The sequence below is a fragment of the Erinaceus europaeus genome, chromosome 19, assembly GCF_950295315.1.
Source record: "Erinaceus europaeus chromosome 19, mEriEur2.1, whole genome shotgun sequence".
NCBI lineage: Eukaryota > Metazoa > Chordata > Mammalia > Eulipotyphla > Erinaceidae > Erinaceus > Erinaceus europaeus.
This window is the reverse complement of record NC_080180.1, coordinates 26844864-26869384: the sequence shown is the minus strand read 5'-3', so window position 1 is coordinate 26869384 and position 24521 is coordinate 26844864. Positions and strand designations below refer to the sequence as shown.

General features: G+C 40.9%; 1 long non-coding RNA gene across 1 annotated transcript in view; it reads left to right on the top strand.

Annotated features, from left to right (window-relative positions):
* LOC132534623 (uncharacterized) overlaps window positions 1-22588 on the top strand; it is a 487946-nt gene extending 465358 nt beyond the window's left edge. The window contains exons 2-3 of the long non-coding RNA XR_009546343.1: window positions 21644-21765; window positions 22523-22588. This is a non-coding gene — a long non-coding RNA (uncharacterized LOC132534623). The remainder of the gene's footprint in view (window positions 1-21643; window positions 21766-22522) is intronic.
* The last annotated feature ends 1933 nt before the right edge of the window (window positions 22589-24521 follow it).

Here is a 24521-nt window from a genome sequence, read left to right as displayed (position 1 = left end):
TGGATCCATACCCCAGCAAGGCCCATTTCGATCCCCACTGCCAGTATGAGCCAGAGCTGAGAAGTGCTCTGGTGAAAAGTAAAAATATTATTAAAGTAACTTGCATTCTAACATTAAAAAAAAAAGTAAAGTAAAAATATAGTCTTCTGGGAGGTAGCACAGTGGATAAATAATTAGATTCTTAAGCATGAGGTCCTGAGTTCTTTCTCTTCTCCTCCTCTCTTTCTCATGAATACATAAATATATTTTAAAAAGTAAAAATATAGATAATATGTAAATAATTTACATTAAAGGGTGGCGATAGGTAGCATAATGGTTATGCAGAAACTCTCATACCTGACACTCCAAGGTTTCAAGTTCTGTCCTCCACACCACCATAAGCTAGTTCTCTGACTTAAAAAAAGATGAACAAGAATTTGTTTTTAACACACACATGTCAGTTCACACTCCATGGTAAGCAATTTAGTTTTTGTGGACTACCTTGTGTATCCTCTACTTAAGCTCTTATAAGCTCTTACTTGAATGTGACGTGAAGTAAACAGTCAATTATTACATAGGATGATTTGGGCACACAGAGGTGATACACAAGTTCATTCTTCATTTCTTTTTCTTTATTGTGTATTTATTCTTGTCATCAGCATTCTCTCTGGGGGTCGGGAACTGCCCTAGAAATCTGCCACTCCTACAGTAGGTGATGCAAGACTGGGCATTTCTCTGTACTTTTCTCTCCTTCACTCAAAGCAAACTCAAAGCGAAGCAGACACTGCAGATGAAGGGATGTGGCACAGCTTCAATTTGGGTCAGACAGCTAAATTACCTGGATGCTAGTCTATTTCTTTCCTTTACAACTGATTCTTGGTAAATGGATTAACAAGAGTCAGAAGTCACTCCATATCACATTTCAGCCTGTCAGGACTCATAAAAGCAAACCCCCCCACCCACCCCCCACACACACACACGCACGCACACACACCACTCCAGCCCCTTGAAATGATGTGGCCTTGTAGGGAGAATGAAGAGGAAATATTTGAGAGACCTAGACACAAGGAGTCGCAGAGCAGTGACATCCTTTCCTCAGCTTCCTTGTATTTATACTATTTACCCAGAGTGCTGAGAGCCCTGGCCTGTGGTAGCACTGGGCATTGGAGCAGGAGCCTCTGGAGGCTCAGGCATGATGTTCTGTGGGGTGACCCATGGTGTCGTCACCCAACTCAGTGACAATATTGATTACTAGTATTAAGAGATCTTGCTGTTGGAAAATTCTGAGGTTAAATTTAGGAAAATGCAAAGATATTTCTTTTTATTCATTTATTTATAAAAAAGAGACATTAACAAAACCATAGGATAAGAGGGGTACAACACCACACAATTCCCACCACCAGCTCTCCGTATCCCATCCCCTCCCCTGATAGCTTTCCCATTCTTTATCCCTCTGGGCGTATGAATCCAAGGTCATTGGGAGATGCAGAAGGTGGAAGGTCTGGCTTCTGAATTGCTCTCCTGATGAACATGGGTGTTGAGAGGTTGATCCATACTCCCAGCCCACCTCTCTCTTTCCCTAGTAGGGTGGAGCTCTGGGGAAGCAGAGCTCCAGGACACATTGGTGGGGTCCTCTGTCTAGGGAAGTCTGGTCAGCATCATACTAGCATCTGGAACCTGGTGGCTGAAAAGAGAGTTAACATACAAAACCAAACAAATTATTGAACAATCAAGGACCTAAAGGCTAGAATAGTGCAAATGAAGTGTTGGCGGATCCTCCATTTTGTAGATAGTTAGTAGGCATATTTTAGTTATATTCCAAAGTGCCTGTGACTATACTATTTTGTTGTTGTTGTTTTCCTGAGTCTGATATCTAATATGCAGGTGGATCCAACTTATTGTCTGGGCAGATGATGTCATGGCTGGAAAAGGGACAGAAATCTGGATCAAGGAAGAGAGTAGTTCCCTAATATGGGAAAGGTGTATAAATATCGTTGACTATAAACCCCATCAATTGGATTTGGCCTGGGGCCCATATTTAGCTTATGGGCCCTATGTGACCTCAGCATCCCTGTAGATCTGAGCTCACTTTCTGTGGTCATGAGTAGCAACGTTCCAACGCACGTCAATATCAACCCATCTTCCTCAGGTGTAACATAGAGTATGTTGTCCATCCTCCCTTTGGAGGATGGACCATTCTCTACCATTGTTGATCCAAGTTGAGGGCAAAGTCCTATAGGGGGACCCGCAAAGGGGTCCATTTTATTGTTCCTGATAAACATGACCGGTAACAATGGGGAGAGGCATTTATTTGTGATCTTGGCAGAAACAGAAACAGACATGATGGGCCCAGAACTCAAATAATTCCCATTCAAAGATATTTCTAAGATCTCTGCATTTGTACTTTCAAAGGTCTAGAGAAATGGTCTAGGAAATAGTGTAATTGGTGATACCAGGACTACCAAACTTCTCCCCTCCCTTCTTTCCAAAGTCTCTTGCTTTGGGGAAATACATCAAAGCCACTTCAATCTTTAATTTGTTGTTCTCTTTTCTGGTATCATAACACCTGCCTGTGAGTTAGATAATCACAGTCATTCTTTTCTTTTTGGCTTAACAGTGATGTGATTTTTCCCCCAGCTCAGGTTTCCTCTCTTAGTTTGGTAACCAGGCAGGTGAAAGTTACAGACATGCTAAATCCTGTCATTGGCATATGGGCCCCTGATAAGTGGATTTCCCCCTACCCATCATAGGTATCAGAGCAGCCTTGGCCCTGTCACTGTCTTAGGCGGGGTTATCCAGAAGGAGGCCATTAATTTTTGTCCAGGCCTCGGTTGGCTAAGTCTAGCCTGTGGTAGTGGACCTGTATAGGTTTTGCTTGAAAGGCTTCTACTTGTTGTTTTACTAAACTGGTCAGTTTTGTGAGGACCCAAGGTCCGAAAGAAAAGAGGAGTAACAGGTCTATGAGGGGTCCTAGCAAGGAGGGTAGAAGAGTTGTTAGCCAGGGAGAGGCAGAAAACCAACTTTGGAACCAGTTCTGCTCTTGCTTTCTTTGTTTCTTTCTACGTTCTAGCCCCTCCCTAACCTTAGCCATAGAGTCTTTGACCACCCCAGAGTGATCCATATAGAAGCAGCATTCTTCTTTTAGGGCTAAGAAGGTCATCCCCACCTCTGCAGTAAGCAGGTCTGTTTTGTAAGGTAACTTTTGCTAAGGATGTAATCTGTTTCTAGTGACTCAAGACTATTTGTGGTGGAGTCTGTAACCTGTTGTGATTTGTCAGAAAATTCATGGGATGAATATATAGAGTGTCCTAGCACACCACCAGCAAGTCTAAGGGAAGCAGTCAGTGGATGTGATGTACAGAGGAAGAAACACAGCATGTCTGGTCCTCTGGTAGTCGTCAGCACCAACTGATGAAATTTTTCTTCTTTATAGAGGGTCAGCTGTGGAACAAGCAAAACTAGGAGGCAAGGACCAGTTAGAGAAGAATTGACATGAAAATATAGGGTGGTGTTGCAAACACAGAGGAGGAGCATACATATTAGGTGAGGTTCCTTGAACATGAAGAATATTGGGAGAAATGTGAGTGGTCAATAAACATGTAAGGATGAAGTCAGCAGTGGTAGGTCAGCAGAAAGAGAAGACTTGGAGAGGCTGGTGAGGTTAGCTGGAGTATGGTGTCTTTTGTGGTAAGGACTTGCCAACAGGGACTCTGTGGATTTTGCAAGAGCTATAATGTCATCCACCATAATAAAAGGAAAACAAACATGGACATCTAGTGTTAAAAAAAAAGAAAAAAAGAAGAAAAAATATGTCTCTATGACCGGAAGAGTGGGTGGCTTTGCCAATGAGATACAATAAATGGACAATTCAAATTTTTGTAAATATTAAGAAGGTTTAGCATAGTTACTACATTGACACGTTAGCCAACTGAATATTGGGGGGTGCATTACCCTTTTTTATTGAGCTTAAGGGTTATAGGGAATATTGTAATGAGAGTAATGTTGTAAAGGGAACAGAAATACATGGATTGGATATCTATTGAAGCAAAACAGGAGAGCATATGGCTCATAAGGTTTTTGACTCATAAGGTTTTCTTACTTGAGCTGTAGCCCACATAAATTTAGAAAAAGTACCAATTGAGAAAAAAAAATGTTTTTGCTTATTAAACATGGGCAGGTGAGTTACATCAATCTGCCAGAGAGCATTGGCTTTTATCGATGGAGATTAATCTTAAAAGTTTGAATAGCAGGATCTTAATTAAACAATGCAGGAGCCAGTAAAGTGGTCTCACTATATCAAGTCAAGTGTTTAAGAGTCTTGTAAAGAAATGAGAAAAATTTAAGGATATGAGTGACTTTATGAGTCATCACACAACCATAAATAAAAAAAGAAAAATGTTTAGTTTTAAGTCTTACCATATGAGCAGTCAGTTCTTAATGTGTAGGCTGTACTTGTAATCATTTACTTAGGAAGATAACTTGTACCAAGTTAGAAGTTTACTATAATTGATGATTTAATGGTTAGAATTGGCTTGAGTTCCTTCATATGATTTTAGAAGGCTCTTTATTAAAATATACCAGTGTGTTATAGAAAGTCAGTACCTAATGTGTTGCCATGATAAAATGTTTACTATTTTTTTTGAATCACTTAAACAATTTTAAGTAAAATGTTAAGCTTAGTTTGTTAGGATCTTTGCTTATCACAAAACTTTCACACACTTAGGGAAGCTATGAACAAGGGTGGGTACAAAACTTTATTGATCTTCCCTTTGATTTGGATAGGTAACTTAAAGGGCTAAGATAAACCTCATAGCTTAAATGTTCAAAATAATAATTTAGTTAAATCAGGATTTTCCAAAACAAATCTATCAGATTTATCAAGAATAAACCTCTGACATTGTCTTAAAACAAGCCAGATAATTTTTTTCTCTAAAAGATCTAATTAATGTTTGACATGTAGAATCTGTACTCTCAAAAGCCAATTATTTGATAATGATTTCTGTAGTCTTTCTAAATAGGGGAGTTATCTCAGTAACAACTTTATCAGAAGGAGTAAGTCACTATAAAAGCAAAAGTAACTAACTCATGAGTAATATAAAAAAAATCTCCTAAAAAGTTTCAAAGTAAAAAGTTTTAACTGGAACATATTTATCTATATCAGACATAAAACTCCCTTAACTTTTTTCCTAGTCTCTCATATGTTTTAATATCTAGAGTTCTTTCTCAGGGAAACCAGAGGCACATTTTTTGAGTAAAATGTAATAAAGGTTAGCTATATAGCTCTACAGCTAGTCATCTCTCTATATATTTAATTAGTTTTATTAAATGAATTACACATCTAATTTATATTAAACCTCATTTATCAGAGCAACATCCTCAGGCATAAATATAACCATTATGTTACCTTTCACTCACCCAGGCCAGTTTTGCCTCTATAGTTGAGAAGGTATTTGAAAACTTTTGCATATCAATAGCATTTCTGCCATTTGCCACACAGAAGATATATCTTTGGTGTATGACACCTAATTTAAAGAGGCTCTCTTTGAGTTTTAAAGAGCATAAATTTAAAAGTTATCTTTTTATCCTCCTGTAGCAATTCCCATAACCAGGATCTCTAAACCAAATTCAGTGTGACTAAATGTTTCTTTAAACTTTAAACAAACTCTGATTACTTAGAGAGTTAACACACATTAGTGACAATGCTTCTCAAAACATCTCTAGTGTCAGACAAATGCCAAATTTTCTGTGGGCCAATATCCACAAAACAGTTCACAGGGTATTTTGGGGGCCCTCCAAAATGTACCGGAAATTTTTAAATTAAATGCATAGATAATTTGCATATAAATTTGGAGAAGAATTGTCACATTAAATACTTAAGACTTTTACTTTAAATTTTTAGCTGTCTTAGCAAATGAATTTTTACCTTTATGTTACCACTTAAGAACTGTGTTTAAAACTCTTTAAAAAAAACTTTGATAAGAATGCAGCTTTAAAGTGACTTACACTTTTAACCTTAAGATTAACGTTTCTCAGGCCATAAAAACAAAGCTAAAACATGCATATAAACATGTAGTCTATAACACACAAGAGGAGAAAACTTTTATTATCAAGACATAACATAGTCACCTTTTTATCATTTAGATATCTGGGGCTGATTGCTTAGGGGAGAAGAGCAGCTTTTAAGTTAGAGAAAATGTCTTGTTTGATTGATTTCTTTCTTTCTTTAAAGAATAGCTTGCTAGCCAGATAAGATCTCACTCAGAATTGGTTTAACACTTTCTGAGAGCTCTGGCTGCCACCTGAACAGAGGAAAAAGTTGGACCTTTTTGGCTGGCTAGTTTTAAGATTATTGAGCTGAGTGACTAACTCTTGGTGTTCAGTCTCTAATTTTATTTGTATCACTTTCCCCCAGACTAAAGGATAGAGAGGAGGTACTTTTTCTGAGTTCTTTTTCTTAAGGAATTTTTCTCCTTCTAAAATGTTTTTAATGTCTCTATGTAGGGGTTTTACTACAAAAATATCATTGATTAAATTCCAGTGAGAGAAAGTAGTAACAGGGACCTTATCTGGCCCAAAAGTCCTATAAAAATCATTTAAAGCTTTGCCTGCTCTTTGTCTTTTTTTCTCATCTATGGTTCCCTCTTGGGGGAGCCAAGGGCAAACATCTCTAAGGAAAAGGAAAAAATAAGCAAGATCATTTTTTCTTAAGCCTTACTTCTCGCACCTTGAGTGAGTCTTTAAGACCCTCAATAAACTTTACATGTGCACTAATTTCTCGTCCCATGATATTGCTGTCCGCTTACTTTCCAGGTCTTTCCATCGAACCAGGTGTGTTTGCAGCGACCTCTTGATTAGGGGAATGAATGCAGTCCTCTTCTTTGATGAACGGCATTCCTCACTGAATCCCCCGTGGCTTGGTTCATGCCACACTGCCCCGGCCTGTGGGGTAGTCAAATGGAGACGTGAGAAATGGAGACAAGACAGGAGTCTGATCAAGTCTTGTTCACTGAAAATTTTCCACATGTATTTAAGGCAGGCTCTAAGGTTAGGGAGGGACTCCCATAAGCGGGGTTGCTACGGTTACTTAACCTTGGAATGTTATTTCCTTGCTATCTATGGTCATACCTGTCCTGCTAATTGTGGAGCTGTACCAGTAAGAAGTGCAGCTACAGAGGTTAAGTAAACATATCCAGGAAGTGGGTGAGGGGTGTACGTGTCAGGCAGGATTATGGCATATGGAGTTTTTACAAAAGGTGGAGTAGCCTGTTCCTCAAAACCGAAGTCCCTGAGGGGGCAGCTTCCCGCATTCTAGGTCTTTAAGATGTGCAATCAGACTGTTAATTTGTGATTTTTCTTGCTTCCTAGTGTATGCTTGTATGGCTATGGACTTCCTTCTCAGTACTGCCTTAGCTGTGTCCCAAATATTTTGATAGCTTGTGTCTTCATTTCTTTTTCTTTTTTAAATATATTTTTATTTAAGAGAGAAGACATTAACAAAATCGTAGCATAGAAGTGGTAAAACTCCACACAATTCCCACCACCCAATCTCCATATCCCATCCCCTCCATGATAGCTTTCCAATTCTCTATCCCTCTGAGATCATGGACACAGGGTTGCTGTGAGTTGCAGAATGCGAAATGTCTGGCTTCTGTAATTGCTTCCCCACTTAACATGGACATTGACTGGTCGGTCATACTCCCAGTCTGCCTCTCTCTTTCATTAGTAGGATGGGTCTCTGGGGAAGTGGAGCTCCAGGACACATAGGTGAGGTCTTCAGTCCAGGGAAGCCTGGCCAGCATCCTGCTGGCATGTGGAACCTGGTGGGTGAAAAGAGAGTTAAAAGACAAAGCCAAACAAATTGTTGTGCAATCATGGACCCAAAGGTTGGAATAGTGCAGAGGAAGTGTTTCGGGGTTGCTCACTGTAAACTCTAGTGTACTTCTGCTTTCAGGTATATATTTTGCACTATTTTATGGGTACATGTGAACATATGCTCTCTTTCATGGAACCTGGTCTATTTCTAGGTTTTGGGACTTTGTTAGAAAGTGAACCACCTGGGATGGAATTGGAGAATACTATGAAATGAAAGGTCTCACCTGAGTAATGAAGCTGAAGTGTTGTCATTCCACACCTGAAGTCTCTGGACACAGTATGAGCTGAAGCGTGTTGAGGTGGCAATCCTTGAGTTGATTAGGTTGTGATCAGGAGATAAAATTTTATTTGATATGAGTTGGGAGAGGCATGTGGGAAAGTGGGCCCTATCCTAAGGTTCCAGGACTGGGGGAAATATAGGCTCCATAGTGGAAAAGTGAGGTTCCTGCTGTCTTAGGGTTCAAAAAGACAATGGATAGTTATTGTTATTATCACATAATTTGGTAATTGGGTTAACTTTGAAAAGTCTTTTTTTTAGGGTTTGCTGTATAGTAGCCAGTATCTTGTATATAGCTGTGCCACCCGTTGCTTCTGATCTATTTGGTCTAGGATTTTGAGAGAGTCCACATATCAAATACACAGCCTATATATTAAAAACTCTCAGTCTGTGTTTTTAAAACTTCGAGACATACAATTTTCTCCCTCTCATATTAATTAACTAGTAATTTATATGACTACACTTTAATAGGAGTGTACATAAACACCATTCCCACCAGCAAAAGCTCGTGTCCCATCACACACACCCCCAACAGCCAAGGAAGCCGCATCTCTACCCATCACCACAGGGTTTTTACTTTGGTGCCCTACTTTCAATTTAGTCAGATCCTGCTTTTAGTTTCCCTTTCAGATCTTCTTTCTCAACTTCTATTGATGAGTGGGATCATCCCATACTCATCTTTATCTTTCTGAATTAGTTCACTTAACATAATTCCTTCTAGATCTTTCCAAGATGGGTCAGAGAAGGTGGGTTCTTTGTTCTTAATAGTTGTATAGTATTCCATCATGTATATAAACCACAGCTTTCACAGCCACTCTTCTGTTGCTGGGCACCTGGGTTGCTTCCAGGTTTTAGCTATTACTAATTGTGCTGCTATGAACATAGGAGTGTACACATCTTTTTGGTTGGGTGTTATGAAATCCTTGGGGAATATCCTCAGGAGAGGAATTACGGGATCATATGGAAGGTCCCTGTCTAGCCTTGTTCTCCAGACTGCTCTCCACAGAGGCTGGACCAATTTACATTCCCACCATCAATGCAATAGGCTTCCTCTGTCCCCACAGCCTCTCCAGCATTTGTTACTGCTGTACTTTTTGATGTATGCCATTCTCACAGGAGTGAGGTGGTATCTCAATGTTGTCTTAATTTGCATTTCTCTGACAATCAGCGACCTGGAGCAGTTTCTCATATGTTTGTTAGCCTTTTGGATCTCCTCTGAGGTGAATGTTTTGTTTATATCCTCTGCCCATTTTTGAATGCGGTCATTAATTTTTTGGTGCTAAGTTTGCTGAGTTCTTTGTATATATTGGTGATTAGTTTCTTGTCTGATGTATGGCATGTGAAGATCTCCCATTCTGTGATGGGTCTTTGTTTAATAGTTTCTTTGGATGTACAGAAGATTTTCAAATTGATGTAGTACCATTGGTTTGTTTTTGCTTTAGTCTACCTTGCGATTGGGTTTGTTTCATCAAAGATGTCCTTGAGGTTTAGGTGGGAAAGTGTTTTACAAATGTTTTCTTCTAAGTATTTGATTGTTTCTGGTCTAACATCCAAGTCTTTGATCCATTTGGAGTTGATTTTTGTTTCTGGTGAGATAAGGTGGTTCAATTTCATTCTTATGCTTGTTTCAACCCCGTTTTCCCAGCACCATTTATTGAAGAGTGCTTCCTTCTTCCCTTTAATACTTTGGGCCCCCTTATCAAAGATTAGATGTCCATATGTGTGGGGATTTATTTCTGGGCTTTCAATTCTGTTCCACTGGTCTGTGTGCCTATTTTTGTTCCAGAACCATGCTGTTTTGATGATGATGGCTTTATAATATAGTTTGAGATCTGGGAGTGTGATGCCTCCATTTCTGTTTCTTTTCCTCAAGATTTTTTTTGGCAATTCTAGGTGTTCTCTAGTTCCAGATAAATGATTGTAATTGTTGTTCTATTCTCTTAAAGAAGATTGGTGGAACTTTGATGGGTAGTGCATTAAATTTGTATATGGCACTAAATTGCATTAAATTTGTATATATTTGTATATATTCATTTTGATGGTATTTATTCTTCCAATCCCTGAGGATGGGATGTCTTTCCATTTCTTGGTATCAGTTTCTATTTCCTTGAGTAGTGACTCACAGTTTTCAGTATACAAGTCTTTCACTTCGTTCATCAACTTTATTCCTAGGGATTTTATTGATTTTACTGAAACAGTAAATGGGAGTGATTTCTGGTTGTCTCCTTCTTCAGATTTAGTGTCTGCATAAAGGAATGCCACTGATTTTTGTACATTGATTTTTTAGCCTGACACCTTGCTGTATTTCCTAATAACTTCCAGTAGCTTTCTGCTGGATTCTTTAGATCTTTCTATGTATACTATCATATCATCTGCAAATAGTGAGAGCTTGACTTCTTCCCTTCAAATCTGCATTCCTTTGATTTCTTTCTCTTGCCTGATTGATGTGGCAAGAACTTCCAATACTATGTTGAAGAGTTTTGGTGACAGTGGACAGCCCTGTCTAGTCCCCGATCTGAGGGGGGAATGTTTTCAGCTTCTGTCCATTGAGTATGATGTTGACTGTAGGTTTTCCATATATGGATTCCACTATCTTGAGGAAATCCCCATCTATTCCTACTTTTTGTAGAGTTTTGAGCATGAATGGGTGTTGAATTTTGTCAAAGGCTTTCCCTGCACCTGTTGAGATAATCATGTAGTTTTTGGCTTTGCTTTTTTTGATGTGGTGAATGGCACTAATTGACTTACGGATGTTGAACCAGCCTTGAATTCCTGGGATGAATCCCACTTGGTCGTGATAAACAATTTTTTGATATGCTGCTGTATCCAGTTGGCCAAGGTCTTGTTTAATATTTTGGCATCTATGTTTATCAGAGATATTGGTCTGTAGTTTTCGTTTTTTGTTGTGTCCCTATCTGCATTTGGTATCAGGGTGATGTTGGCTTCATAGAAGGTGCATGGGCATATTCCTGTTTCTTCAGTCTTATGGAAAAGCTTAAGAAGTATGGGTACTAAATGTTTCCTGAATGTTTTGTAGAATTCGTTCTTGAAGCCATCTGGTCCAGGACTTTTGTTGTTGGGGAGATTCTTAATAACACTTTCAATTTCTTTGTCTGTGATTGGTGCATTTAGGTTTTGTAGTTCTTCTTGGTTCAGTTTTGGAAGGGCATATTTTTCTAGGAATTGTTCCATTTCTTCCAGATTCTCTAGCTTGGTGGCTTATAGTTCTTCATAGAAGTTTTGCATGATTTCCTGGATTTCTGTGGTGTCAGTTGTGATATCTCCTCCATCGTTTACAATTCTATTAGTTTGAGTCTTCTCTCTTTTTTGTTTGGTGAGTCTGGCTAGGGGTTTGTCAATTTTGTTTAATCTTTCAAAGAACCAACATTTGGCTTCATTGATCTTTTGTATGGTTCTCTTATTTTTGATGTTGTTTATTTCTGCTCTAATTTCAGTGATATCTGTCCTTCTGTTGCTTTAGGGTTCCCCTGTTCCTCTTCCTCTAAGTCTTTTAGGTGTGCAGTAAGATCATTTATTTGAGCTATTTCTTATTGTTTATTATGTGATTGTATGGCTATAAGTTTCCCTCTCAATACTGCTTTAGCTGTGTCCCAAATATTTTGATAGCTTGTGTCTTCATGTTCATTTTTTTCCAGGAACATTTGAATTTCTTGCTTGAGTGACTCTCTAATTCAGTGGTTCTTAAGGAGTATATTGTTTAGTTTCCAAATTCTGTGACTTTTAATAATTTTCTGTTTGTTGTTAAATGTTGGTTTTACTCCACTGTGGTCTCAGAAGATACTTGGGATGATTTCAATGCTCTTTAATTTATTGATGCTGTCTTTGTGGCCTAACATGTGGTCTATCTTTGCGTATGTGTTATGTCATTTGAAAAGAATGTGTATTCTAGTTTGGGGGGGGTGAAGGGCTCTGAAAATGTCCAGGAGGCCTCGTCTGTCCATTTCTTCATTTAATTCTCTTGTTTCTTTGTTGATTCTCTGCTTTGTTGATCAATCTATGTGTGAGAGTGGGGTGTTAATGTCTCCCACTATTATTGTATTAATATTGATGTATTTTTGAAGTTCTTTTAGTAGGTGCTTGATGTATTTAGATTGTTACTCACTGGGTGCATAGTTGTTAATAATTGTTCAATATTCTTGGCTGATTGATACTCTAATCATTATGTAATGTCCTTGCCTATCTTTTATTACCTTATTTAATTTAAAATATATTGTGTCAGAGATAAGAATGGCTGTTCGTCCCTTTTTATGGTCCTTTAGCCTATATAATATTTTTCTGTGTCTTCATTTTTATTGAACTCCAGAAACATTCTGACTTCTTCCTTAATATCCTTTTTGGCCCAGTCATTGTACAGTAGTGGACTGTGGAGCTTCTACATTTGGGGATAATTACTAATCTTGTGTTGATTGTTAAGTGTTAATTTAATTCCACTGTTATGAGAGAGAGATGCTTGGGTTGATTTTCATGCTTTAGAATTTGCTTATGTGTTCTTTGTTGCCTAACATATGGTCTATCCTTGAAAAAGACCCATGTGGACTTTAGTCAAATGTGTATTCTGGTTTCTTGGGATGAATGACTCTGAAAATTTCCACTAGATCTAGTTTGTCTATCTCCTCATTTAGCTTATTTAGACATGAGGTCTTTATTGATATTCTGCCTGGATGATCGGTCAAGTTGAGAGAGTGTGGCACAAGAAAGTTTAACAGGTGAATTGCACAAATGACTCTCAGACCATTATGGCATATAGAGTATCTGGTGTTTTATAATTTATACATTTAGCTAGGCCAAATCTCTACCACTTAGGGGATGACTCCTTTTGGCCTCTGGCCACAGGATTTTCTTTTCAAATTCCCCTGATGTGTGGGTGTCTTAGGCTCAGGCCTATGGCTAGCTGGTTTCTTTCCACAGATTTTACTGCTAATTCCACTGGAGGGTGGTAAGGCCAGCCTCAGCGGGGTCCCGCAAGAGTTGAACCCATGTCCTGTGAGGTTCAAACTTGGGTCTCACGAATCTTGAAACTGTGTGGGTCCCGTATGGCTTGAATGTGTGGCCCATGAGTCTTGAATCAGGGTCACGCAAGGTTCTAAACCGGACCCCATGTGGCAAATGAGTGGGACCCACAAGGCTGGATTCTCTGTCCCAGGAGGCTTGGAAACAGATCCCGTGAGTCTTGAACGTGGTTCTTGCAAGCCTTGAACTCAGGTCCTGTGAGGGTTCCTGGGAGCCAAATAGCTTGAACACGGATTCTGCTAGGCCTTAACCCAGCTCCTTGTGCACTGTAGTGTGTCCTCCCACCTGGTGCTTCAGTGTTTGTTTCTTAAAATTTTATTTTAGATGAGATCCCATGTAAACATATATATATGATTATCTAAAGATACAGAGTCATTTTCTTAGATGCATTCTTCAGCAAGTCCACAGTGGCAGCAAAAAACACCGTCATGGTTTTTGTTTTTGTTTCTGCCTCCAGGGATAATGCTAGGGATCTGTGCTTGCACTGTGAATCCACTGCTCCTGGGAACTAATTTTCTCACATTTTGGCGCCCTTGTTGATCACTGTCATTTTTGTTGTTATTATTGTTCTGATTGCTATCTTTTCTATCAGCTAGGACCGAGAGAAATTGAGAGAGGAGGGGAAGACAGAGAGAGGAGAGAAAGATAGACACCTAAGACCTGCTTCACAGCCTGTGGAATGACACCCCACCTGGCAGGTGAGGAGCCAGTGGCTCAAACTGGGATCCTTATGCTGATCCTTGGGCTTTGTGCTAAGTGTACTTACCTCACTGTGCTACTGCCCAGCCCCCTGTCTGGTTGTCTCTAAGCATTCTGTGTATTGTGAGGTTTTGCATAGCAATTTTTATGAGATGAATTGCAGAAATTACTCTCAAAACATTGTTTTGCCTTTTCCTGTGGCACACTGAGTATCTGGTGTTTTAAGTATATATTAATTAGCTGACCACTTTGTACCACTTTGCATATTGACTTTTTGGGATTCTGGCTACAGCCAGAATTTCTTCTTCAAATTCCACTGGTGGGTCTCATAGGCCCAGGCTTAAATCTCACTGGCTTCTGGCCACAGGCATTATGGCTGATTACAATGGAGAATGGTAAATCAGGCAGCACCAGTGTCCAATGATAGTTGAACCCAGGTCCTGTGATGCTCACTACTGGGTCCCACAAGGATCTAAATCTTGACCCCAAGAGGCTTAAACATGGGCCCTGTGAGGCTCGAACAAGTGTTCCACGTTGCTCAAGACTTGGTCCCATGAATCTCAAACCCATTTCCACAAGGCTTGAACCCGTTTTCTGCAAGGCTTGAACGTGTGTCCTTGTGCACTGTAGTGTGTGCATTTAGCGATGTGTCTGTCATCTGACGCTTCAGTTTGCTTCTTAGTCATTTTTTACTGAGGTCCCATATATGTATTATTAGCTAAACATACAGTTTCTTTTTCATAGTCAGATGCATTTTTTAGCATGTCCACTACCACAATTTTTTTTTTTTGCCTCCAGGGTTATTGCAGGGGCTTGGGTGCATGCACTATGAATTCACTGCTCCTGGAAGCTACTTTTTTCCCTTTTTGGCATCCTTGCTGTTGATGTCATTGTTACTACTGATCATTATTATCATTATTATTGAGTCTTTTATATTAGCTAGTACCAAGAGAAATTGAGAGAGAAGGTGAAGCAGAGAGGGGCAAGAAAGATAGTTACCTACTGACCTGCTTTGCTGCATGTGAAGTTACCATGCAGGTGAGGAACTGGGGCTCACACAGGGATTCTTATGCCAGTCCTTGCACTTTGCTCCAACTGTGTTTAATTCACTGTGCTAGTGCCTGGACCCACATCTGGTTGATTCCAAGCATCCTGTGTAAATTGCCTTTTTGCATAGTACTTTTCAAAAATTTCTTTACTGGGAAAATAATGTTTTACATTTGACAGTAAATACAGTAGTTTCTACATGAATAACATTTGCCAGTGTTCCATATAACAATACAAGCCCCACTTGGTTCTTTATCCTCCTTTTGGGACCTGTATTCTCCCCACCCCTCCCACAATCCCCACAGTCTTTTACTTTAATGCAATATGACAATTGCAGTTCAGGTTCTACTTGTGTTTTCTCTTCTGATCTGTTTTTCAACTTCTTCCCAAGAGTGAGATTATCCCATATTCATCCTTCTGTTTCTAACTTTATTTCACTTAACATGAATTTTTCAAGGTCCATCCAAGATTGGCTGAAAATCATGAAGTCAGCATTTTTTAGAGCTGAGTAGTATTCTATAGTGTATACATACCACAACTTGCTCAGCCACTCATCTGTTGTTGGACACCTGTGTTGCTTCCAGGTTTTGGCTATTACAAATTGTGCTGCTAAGAACATATATGTGTACAGATCTTTTTGGGTGGGTGTGTTGGGTTCCTTAGGATATATCCCCAGGAGAGGAATTGCAGGATCATTGGGTACAGCCATTTCTAGCCTTCTGGGAGTTCTCCAGACTGTACTCCACAGAAGGTGCACAAGTTACCTTGCCACCAGCAGTGCAGGAGGGTTCCTTTGACCCTACAACCTCTCCAGCACTTGATGCTGTTACCTTTTCTGTGGTGTCTCATTGTTGTCTTGATTTGCATTACCCTGACAATCAAAGACTTGGAGCATTTTTTTTCCATGTGTTGCTCAACCTTTTTGATCTCTTCTGTGGTGACTATTCTTCTGTCCATGTCCTCACCCCATTTTTGGATGGGATTATTTGTTTTCTTGTGGTCGGGTTTGGCAAGCTCTCTATTTATATTGGTTATTAGCCTCTTGTCTGATGTATGGCACATATGGCATCCTCTCCCATTCTTTGAGGGGGCTCTTGGTTTGGGGAGAGGTTTCCTCTGCTGTGCAGAAGCTTTTTAATTCAATGTAGCCCCATAGGTTTATGCTGGCCTTCATCTTCTTTGTAATTGGATTCATTCCCTTGAAGATGTCTTTAAAATTTATGTGGAAAAGAGTTCTGCCAATATTTTCATCTAAATACCTGATATTTTCTGGTCTAACCTCCAAGTCCTTGATCCACTTGGAATTTACTATTGTGTTTAGTTAAATATAGTGATTCAGTTTCATCTGAATGTTTCAACCCATTTTTTCCAACACCACTTGTTTTTTGGGAGAATAAAACAAATGCTACAAACATTGACCTGGAACCAGAAAAGACCTAGAATTGCCAAGATAATCTTGTTGAAGAGACTCTGCTTTCCCCATTTAAGAATCTGGGCACCTTTGTCAAACATTTGATGTCCATATTTGTGTAGGGGAGGGCTTACTTCTGGGCTCTCAATTCTATTTCACTGCTCAGAGTGTATTTTCAGGTTCCAGTACTCAGCAGCTTTGATCATGATGGTCCCAGAATACAATTTGAGATCTGGGAGTGTGATGCCTCCAGTTCCATTCTTTCTTTTCAAGAATCGCAGGAACTGTGTTCAAGCCTCTGGGTGTCCAGGTTCAAGCATGTTGGTACCTGGGTTTGAGTCTCACGGGACCCAGGTTTGAGCATAAGTGCTCATGCATTCCTGTGGCTTTACCCACTTTGGTGGAGGTGTGTGGAATGGGGTTGCTGCTTGATCGGACCAGGGGGTTGCCCCCACTGAAACCTTCCAGCCATCTGGTTCCCTCCCCACCCACCATTCAGGTCCCAGCTGCCTCGAGTGTGCTGTCGCCCAGCCTCCCTCTCTGCCATGCTGCCAGGAGCCATTTCTCTGCTTGATAAATGATAAGCTTTGAAACAATGGAATCCCTCGAGACAAGTGTTAATTCTTGCTGTCATTCTTTCATGTCTCCTGTCCCTGTCATTCCAGGTCTTTTTAGGTTCCTAGCCCCTGTTCACCGCCCTGCTGGTCGGGGCATTCTGGCGCCCGAGTGTGGGGCGAAGAAGCCTTCTGGTCCTAGGAACTCCGCTGATCGAGAGGGTAGGCCTACCCAAATTCACTGAGTCATAGTGGCAGAGGGGGTAATGCAAAGACTCGCAGAGATCGCCACGGAGCTACCCGACCATGAGTCGCATCTAGAGGAGAGTGTCACAGTGGCTGAGGTAAGCAAAACCATGGGACATGAATTTAGCAAACAAGATTTATTCATTAAAGGACTCAAGGAGTCACTCAAGACATGAGGAACTAGGGTTAAAAAGAAAGAATTAAAGAAGTTTTTAGATTATATTGGAAATATTTGCCCCTGGTTCCCCCAGGAAGGCACTATAGATGAGAAACGTTGGAGAAGAATTGGTGACTGTCTTAATGATCACTATCAGTCTTTTGGTCCTGAACGTGTACCTGTTTCTGCCTTTTGTTACTGGAATTTAATTAATGATATCTTAAAATTTTATAATAACCACCCTGATATTAAAAACCTTATTACAGAGGGTGAAAAGGTCCTCCGGCAACTTTCTAGTCCGCTGTCCAGGACAAAGTCCCCATCCCCATGCCCTTCTGTGATTATTGATCTTGATCCCCCAGTACCCAGTCAAAATAAAAGCCTCCCAGCACCCATTGAAAGTAAAAGCCCTGTTCCCCTCCCTACAGGTTCCACCGCACTCACTAAAGTTCCCTCCATTGACCCTCCTATTGCTAATTCACATGAGAATGAGACCCAGCATTCTTTCCCCCGCCTCTATCCAGTTTTACAAAACCCCCCTCTCCTGAAGCACTTGACTCCAGTCAATCATTCCCTAGCCACTAACGCCCCTCATGGGGGGGGGTAGATAGTCTGTGAGTTAGGAATCCAAAAACCAAAGCGGTTTTTCAAAGGGAAATTTTTCTTTTCACCAAAAATGTATGTTTTAAGTCTGTGCTAACCTTGTTTTCATTAATGTGTGTTAACCCCTAAGTAACTAAAGTTTGTTTTAAGTTTTAAATAAGATTTAGTTAAGCTAAATGTGGTTTTAAAGATCCCGACTCATAGAGTTGGCACACCTTTACCAAAGTAAAATATAGGACAGTTCTGTCCTTCTGATAGCTAATATCAGCATCAATTCATTAGTTAAAAAGATTTTCTGAGATATGGTAAAATGCCTGAGAGGCATGGTAAAATGCCTCTACAGTCTGTCTCACTCCTGTGAGAATTGTAAATATTACCAGCACCCCAATACCAACTGCCACTGTTTGTTAATTTGTTAATTCCATGTTTGAACTGGCTTTCTAATAACCCAGTCAGTGTAGAGCAGTGGCCTTGCCAGGAAAAAAAGGGTTAAACATATTCCTGGCCTGATAAAAAAATTTTATTCAACAGATGTGATTCAACAAAATTATTTAGTGTAAAATGGTCATCTAAAAGAAATGTTAACAGTAAAAATTTATTTTAACATTTCAGCTATAAGGGTTATTTTAGCTTTTTAAGTTACCTATCCAAATCAAAGTGAAAGATCAATTAAGTTGTGTACCCACCCTTGTTCATAGCTGCCCTAAGGGTGTGATAGCTTTGTGATAAACAAAGATCCAAACAAAGTTTAACATTTTACTTAAAATTGTTTAAGACTGGCTTGGGTTAGTAAAAGATAACACAATAGTTATGTTAATTATTTACAAGCCAGAGGCTTTTGCTCTGGTTTTCCTCTTTATATCTTTCTACTTTTAAAAATTATCTGGTTTGTTTTAAGACACTGCCAGAGGTTTATTATTGATAAATTAAGGTAATACATTGTGCTTCTGGTCTGATAGATTTGTTTTGGCAAATCCTGATTTAACAAAATTAATATTTTGAACATTTAAACTATGAGGTTTTATTTTAGCCTTTTAAGTTGCCATATTAGAGTTCTAAGGAACAAAATCTATTAAGAGTTTTATATCTATGTTTACTCATGATAGCCTTGTGATGAGTAAAGATCTTAGTAAACTAAAGGTATAATAGTGTGCTTAAACTGTCTAATCAGTTTAAAATAATGCTAAAAATGGTAAACATTTTATCATGTCAACACATTAGGTATTGACTTTCTATAACATATTGGTATATTCTAATAAAGAGCCTTCTAAAATCATAGAAAAAACCTCAAGCCAATTCTAACCATTAGATCATCAATTAAGTTGGTACAAGTTCTCTCTCTAAGTAAATAATTATAGGTACATCTACACATGAAGAACTGACTGCTCATATGGTAAGATTTAAAACTAAACATTTTTATTTTTTTATTTATGGGTGTGTGATGACTCCTAAAGTCACTCATATCCTAAAATTTTTCTCATTTTTTTACAAGCCTCTTAAAATTTTAATGCTTGACCTGCCATAGTGAGAGCACTTTACTGGCTCCTGAATTAATTAAGATCTTGCTATTCAGACTTTTAAGATTAATCTCCATTGATAAAAGCCAATGCTCTCTGACAGATTGATGTAATTCACCTGCCCATGTTTAGTAAACAGAAACATTTTTTTTCTCAGTTGATATTTTTTCTAAATCTATGTGGGCTACAGCTCAAACAAGAAAAACTAAAACCCTTAAGCTTAATTAATAAAAAAAGAGAATGCACCCCCCAGTATTCAGTTGGCTAAAGTGTAAATGAAGTAACATACTAAACCTTTTTAATATTTACAAAAATTCTAATTGTCCATTTATTGTATCTCATTGACAAAGCCACCCACTTTTCCAGTCATAGAGACATATTCTTTTTCTCTTTTTTCAACACTGGATGTCCATTTTTGTTTTCCTTTTATTATGGTGGATGACATTATTGCTCTTGCAAAATCCACAGAGTCCCTGTTGGCAAGTCCTTACCACAAAAGACACCATGCCAGTATATACTCCAGCTAACCTCACCAGCCTATCCAAGTCTTCTCTTTCTGCTGACATACCACTGCTGACTTCATCTTTGCATGCTTATTGACTGCTCACTTTTCTCAAAATATTCCTCGATGTTCAAGGAACTTCACCTTAACTTCTAATGTGTATGCACCTCCTCTGTGTTTTGGTACAACACCATCCTATATTTTCATGTCAATTCTTCTCTACCTGGTCCTTGCCTCCTAGTTTTGCTTGTTCCACAGCTGACCCTCTATGAAGAAGAAAAATTTCATCAGTTGGCACTGACCAGACCAGAGGTGCTGTGTTTCTTCCCCTGGACATCACATCCACTGACTGCTTCCCTTAGACTTGCTGGTGGCACGCTAGGACACTCTACATATTCCTCCCATGAATTTTCTGACAAATTACAACAGGTTATAGACTCCACCACAAATAGTCTTGAATCACTACAGAGCCCCTTATGAGACCCTTATTAGTCTTTTGTTAATGATTACCTTAGGACCCTTTATTTTTAATAAGATTACTGATTTTATAAAATGGCAGATTGACTCCTTGGCATTAAAACCTTTGCAAATACATTATCACAGACTTTATTTGGCTGACAGAGGCCTGGCTGAACCCGAGGATGACAGACCCCCTTTTAGGATGGCATAAAACTCAGAATTATGCATTGAGACATCCAACCTTGGCAGGGCAAGGACACCAGTAAGGGGTGCAAGGCAAAGCACTGCAGGGGGAGGATCCTATCGTGGGTCTCTGAGTCCCCCGTGAAGCAAACCTGATTTGCATGGAGGTTAGTGTCAGCAACAAAAATTGTTTCCCTAGAAACTGTGGCTCTGCCTCCCCTCTCCAAAAAGACACCGAGAGCCTCATAAGATGCGGGAAGGTTGGTTTTGCACTCACCCCACGGGAGGAATCGGGTCAATACTTCTCTCCTCTGGTTATGCCCACCAAACCTGCTGTTAGGGTCTCTGCTCCTCACCCCCAATTTCCTGCCTCAATTTAAATTATAACAAAGGGAGGATATGCCAGGAGCCATTTCTCTGCTTGATAGATGATAAGCTTTGAAACAATGGAATCCCTCGAGACAAGTGTTAATTCCCCCCTGGGCAGGCCATTTCCCCTCAGGTAAACCATTTATCAGTAATCAAGTGAGTCAACACACAGTTGTGGTAACAAACATGGTTTCGGCCATTTGTTGCAAGGAACATTCTGCTTTGAAGTTTGCTCCCCCTCCCCCCCCCCAGCATTCCCTCTCCTTCCCCAAAGCCTTATAATGCCTGTGAACACAATAAAATTTTGCAGCTTGATCAGAAACTTGTCTTGCTGTCGTTCTTTCGTGTCTCCTGTCCCTATCATTCCAGGTCTTTTTAGGTTCCTAGTCCCTGTTCACCGCCCTGCTGGTCAGGGCACCATGTGAGTCGCTGGTTCTATGCCAATGCCTACAACAACCTCCCTCCATCCCCCTGTCACCATGCCAATGTTCTGACTGGCATGTGAATGTGGACATGCCCCAGGGATGCATTGCAATGGTCAGTGACCCACAGGAAGGCCTCAGTGTCACCCGCCACCATGTGCCTGCACTCGGGCCTTGAGCCATGATGTGTTGGTACTTCTCCTTCCCCGCATGTGGTCGGTCTCACTTTGTGGGGTGTGTGTGACGCCTGCTTGCCTCTATTGCCTTCGCACACCCCTTCCAGGGTGGGGCCAGTCTCCTCTCGCCCACACACAGGCCCTGCCATGAGCGCATGTGTCTCTCGGAGATGCAACGTCAGATCAGACATGGCGCCCCACTGAATTTAAGCATATTAGTCAGCGGAGGAAAAGAAACTAACTAGGATTCCCTCAGTAAAGGTGAGTGAACAGGGAAGAGCCCAGAACCCCAGAACCGAATCCCCACCTGCGGTGGGGCACAGAAAATGTGGCTTATGGAAGACCCTATCCCCAGTGCCTCTCATGGGAAGCCCAAGTCCTTCTGATTGAGGCCCCGCCCATGGATGGTGTGAGGCTGGTAGTGGCCCCCAGCATGCTGGGGCCTGGCTATTCCCAGAGTCAGTTGCTTGGGAATGCAGCCCAAAGTGGTTGGTAAACTCCATCTAAGGCTAAATATCAGCACAAGACCAATAGTTAAGAAGTACCATAAGGGAAAGTTGAAAAGAACTTTGAAGAGAGACTTCAAGAGGGTGTAAAGCCACAGTTAAGAGATAAAGGGCTGGGGTATGTGCAGTCAGCTCAGAGGATTCAACCTGCTGAACCATGGCTAGCCATGTCAGTGGTCTGGTGGATCTTTCCCACTCCCCATTCCTCCGGACCTCATCACCCATGAGTCCTTCCTTGGGCCTTTGCTGTTTGGGCCCCGTCTTCCTGCTGGGTGGGCCATCAGCACACGCACTCACTGGGGGTTGTGCATGCAAAACCAGGGGTGCGGCCACCAGGGGCCCTCTCTCACCCCCCCCCCCGTGGCCCCCACTGCCACCTCAACAAGCCTCTGGCACTTTGAGGCCTCAGGGGAAAAAGTGAAGGTCTTTTGTATCACCTTTGGTTATACAATTTCTTTTGTATAAACCAAACCCCCTTCCTTGCCCCACTTTCCTTCTCTCTCTCTATTCAGGGTCTTGTTTTTTCATAAAACAACAAGAGCTGAGACAACACTGACAAGAATAAAATCAACAACTACTGTAGGAACTGAGCAAAAAGAAATTAATGTAAGATGGTAAATAATAGACACTCCACTCGTGCTGACGGCTCTATCTTAGCCGACTGGGCTTCAGCGAATGACCTCTTCCTATTATACGATCCCAAACAGCCAGGCTCTTTTCACAGTTCTAGATGGAATAAAGGCTCGTCACCCAACCTGTGCTGGATTAGCACAATCAACGGCCAAGTCTTTCCCTCTACGAGACAAGTTCTCAAGATCTTCCTGCACAGTCATAACCACCCAGCTATAATCCACATTAGTCTCCAGCTCCCACTGATTCTGTGCTCGGAGAAACTAAGATGGAACTTTCGGAAAGCAAACTGGCGTCTGTTCAGTGATCTTACCAACAAATCTATTCCTGCAATTCCAATTAACTCTATCCCCTCTGAAGATTCCTACAGGCGCTTCCGCCAAGCCATCTTCAAAGCAGCTTCCCAAGCTATTCCTTGTGGGAGATGTGCTAACTATATGTATTGTCTTGATGCTGAATGTGAGCAACTACTAAAGGAGTATGATGAGTCAGGCAACCCAGATGTGGCCGACCATCTCATTGCCTCCCTGGATGCAGCACGCCAAGCCCGCTGGCAACAACTCACGGAAAGTCTGAACTTCACCCACTCAAGTAGGAAGGCCTGGAAGCTTCTTCATAGTCTGGGTGCCGGTAGCCAACCCTCTCCCGTCTCCCATCCTCCTGTATCTCCAAACTCAGTGGCCAGTCACCTAACTCGAGTTGGACGTGCTAAGATTGACCCAGTCTGGAAAAGAGAAATTTCCCATGAGTGGTCATCCCACTTCCATTTATATTGTCCATCTCCAAAACTCTCTCCCTTTACACTGTCTGAACTGGAAGACGCTTTGAAGAGGGTTAAACCGGGAATGGCTGCTGGCTATGATAACATCACCCCAGAACTCATTCTTAACTTGGGACCGAGGCAAAGAAGTGGCTCACTACATTCCTGTCCCACATCTTGGAATCCGAATCTATGCCCAAAATTTGGCGTCATGCGAAGATAATAGCAGTTTTGAAACCAAAGAAAGACCCAACACTGGCCGCAGCTATAGACCAATTTCTCTCCTCTCCATGTGTGTGTTACAAACTCCTTGAGAGGCTGCTTCTGTCACGTATTTCTCCTCTTACAGAGAAATTCTTATCACCCCCCCAAGCTGGTTTCCACCCAGGAAGATCTACCTGCGAACAAGCCCTGGCCCTCTCAACTTACATTGAAAATGGATTCCAGAAGAATATAAAGATGGGTGCTGTCTTTGTTGATCTCACAGCAGCCTATGACACGGTCTGGCACCGTGGTCTCCTAGTCAAGATCTCAAGATGCCTGCCTCCATGGGTGGCCAACACTATATCGTTTCTTCTCCAAATCAGAAGATTCCGGGTGCATCTGGGTGACAAGTCTAGCAGATGGAGACTTTTCTCAAGTGGCCTCCCCCAGGGCTCTGTTCTGGCTCCTATGCTATTTAATATTTACATCAATGACCTCCCAGAAACTTCTTCAAGGAAGTTCATCTGCGCCGATGACATCTGCTGTACAACTCAGGCATCCAAGTTCGACATCCTCGAGGAACACTCACGAAAGACATGTCTCTGATATCTGATTACTGTAAAAAATGGCGACTAACCCCTAGCACTGCAAAAACGGTATCATCTGTTTTCCATCTACACCATGCCTCGGCCTCGCGTGAGCTTAATGTGCAGCTTGGCGGTACGAGAATCCGGCATGAAGCCCAGCCAGTCTATCTTGGCATTACTCTCGATCGCACCCTGTCATTTCACGAACATCTCATAAAAACTGCAGCAAATGTGGGTGCGAGGAATAACATCATTGCAAGACTGGCCAGCTCCTCATGGGGCGCGAGCGCTTCCACACTATGATCATCATCTCTGGCATTATGCTATTCC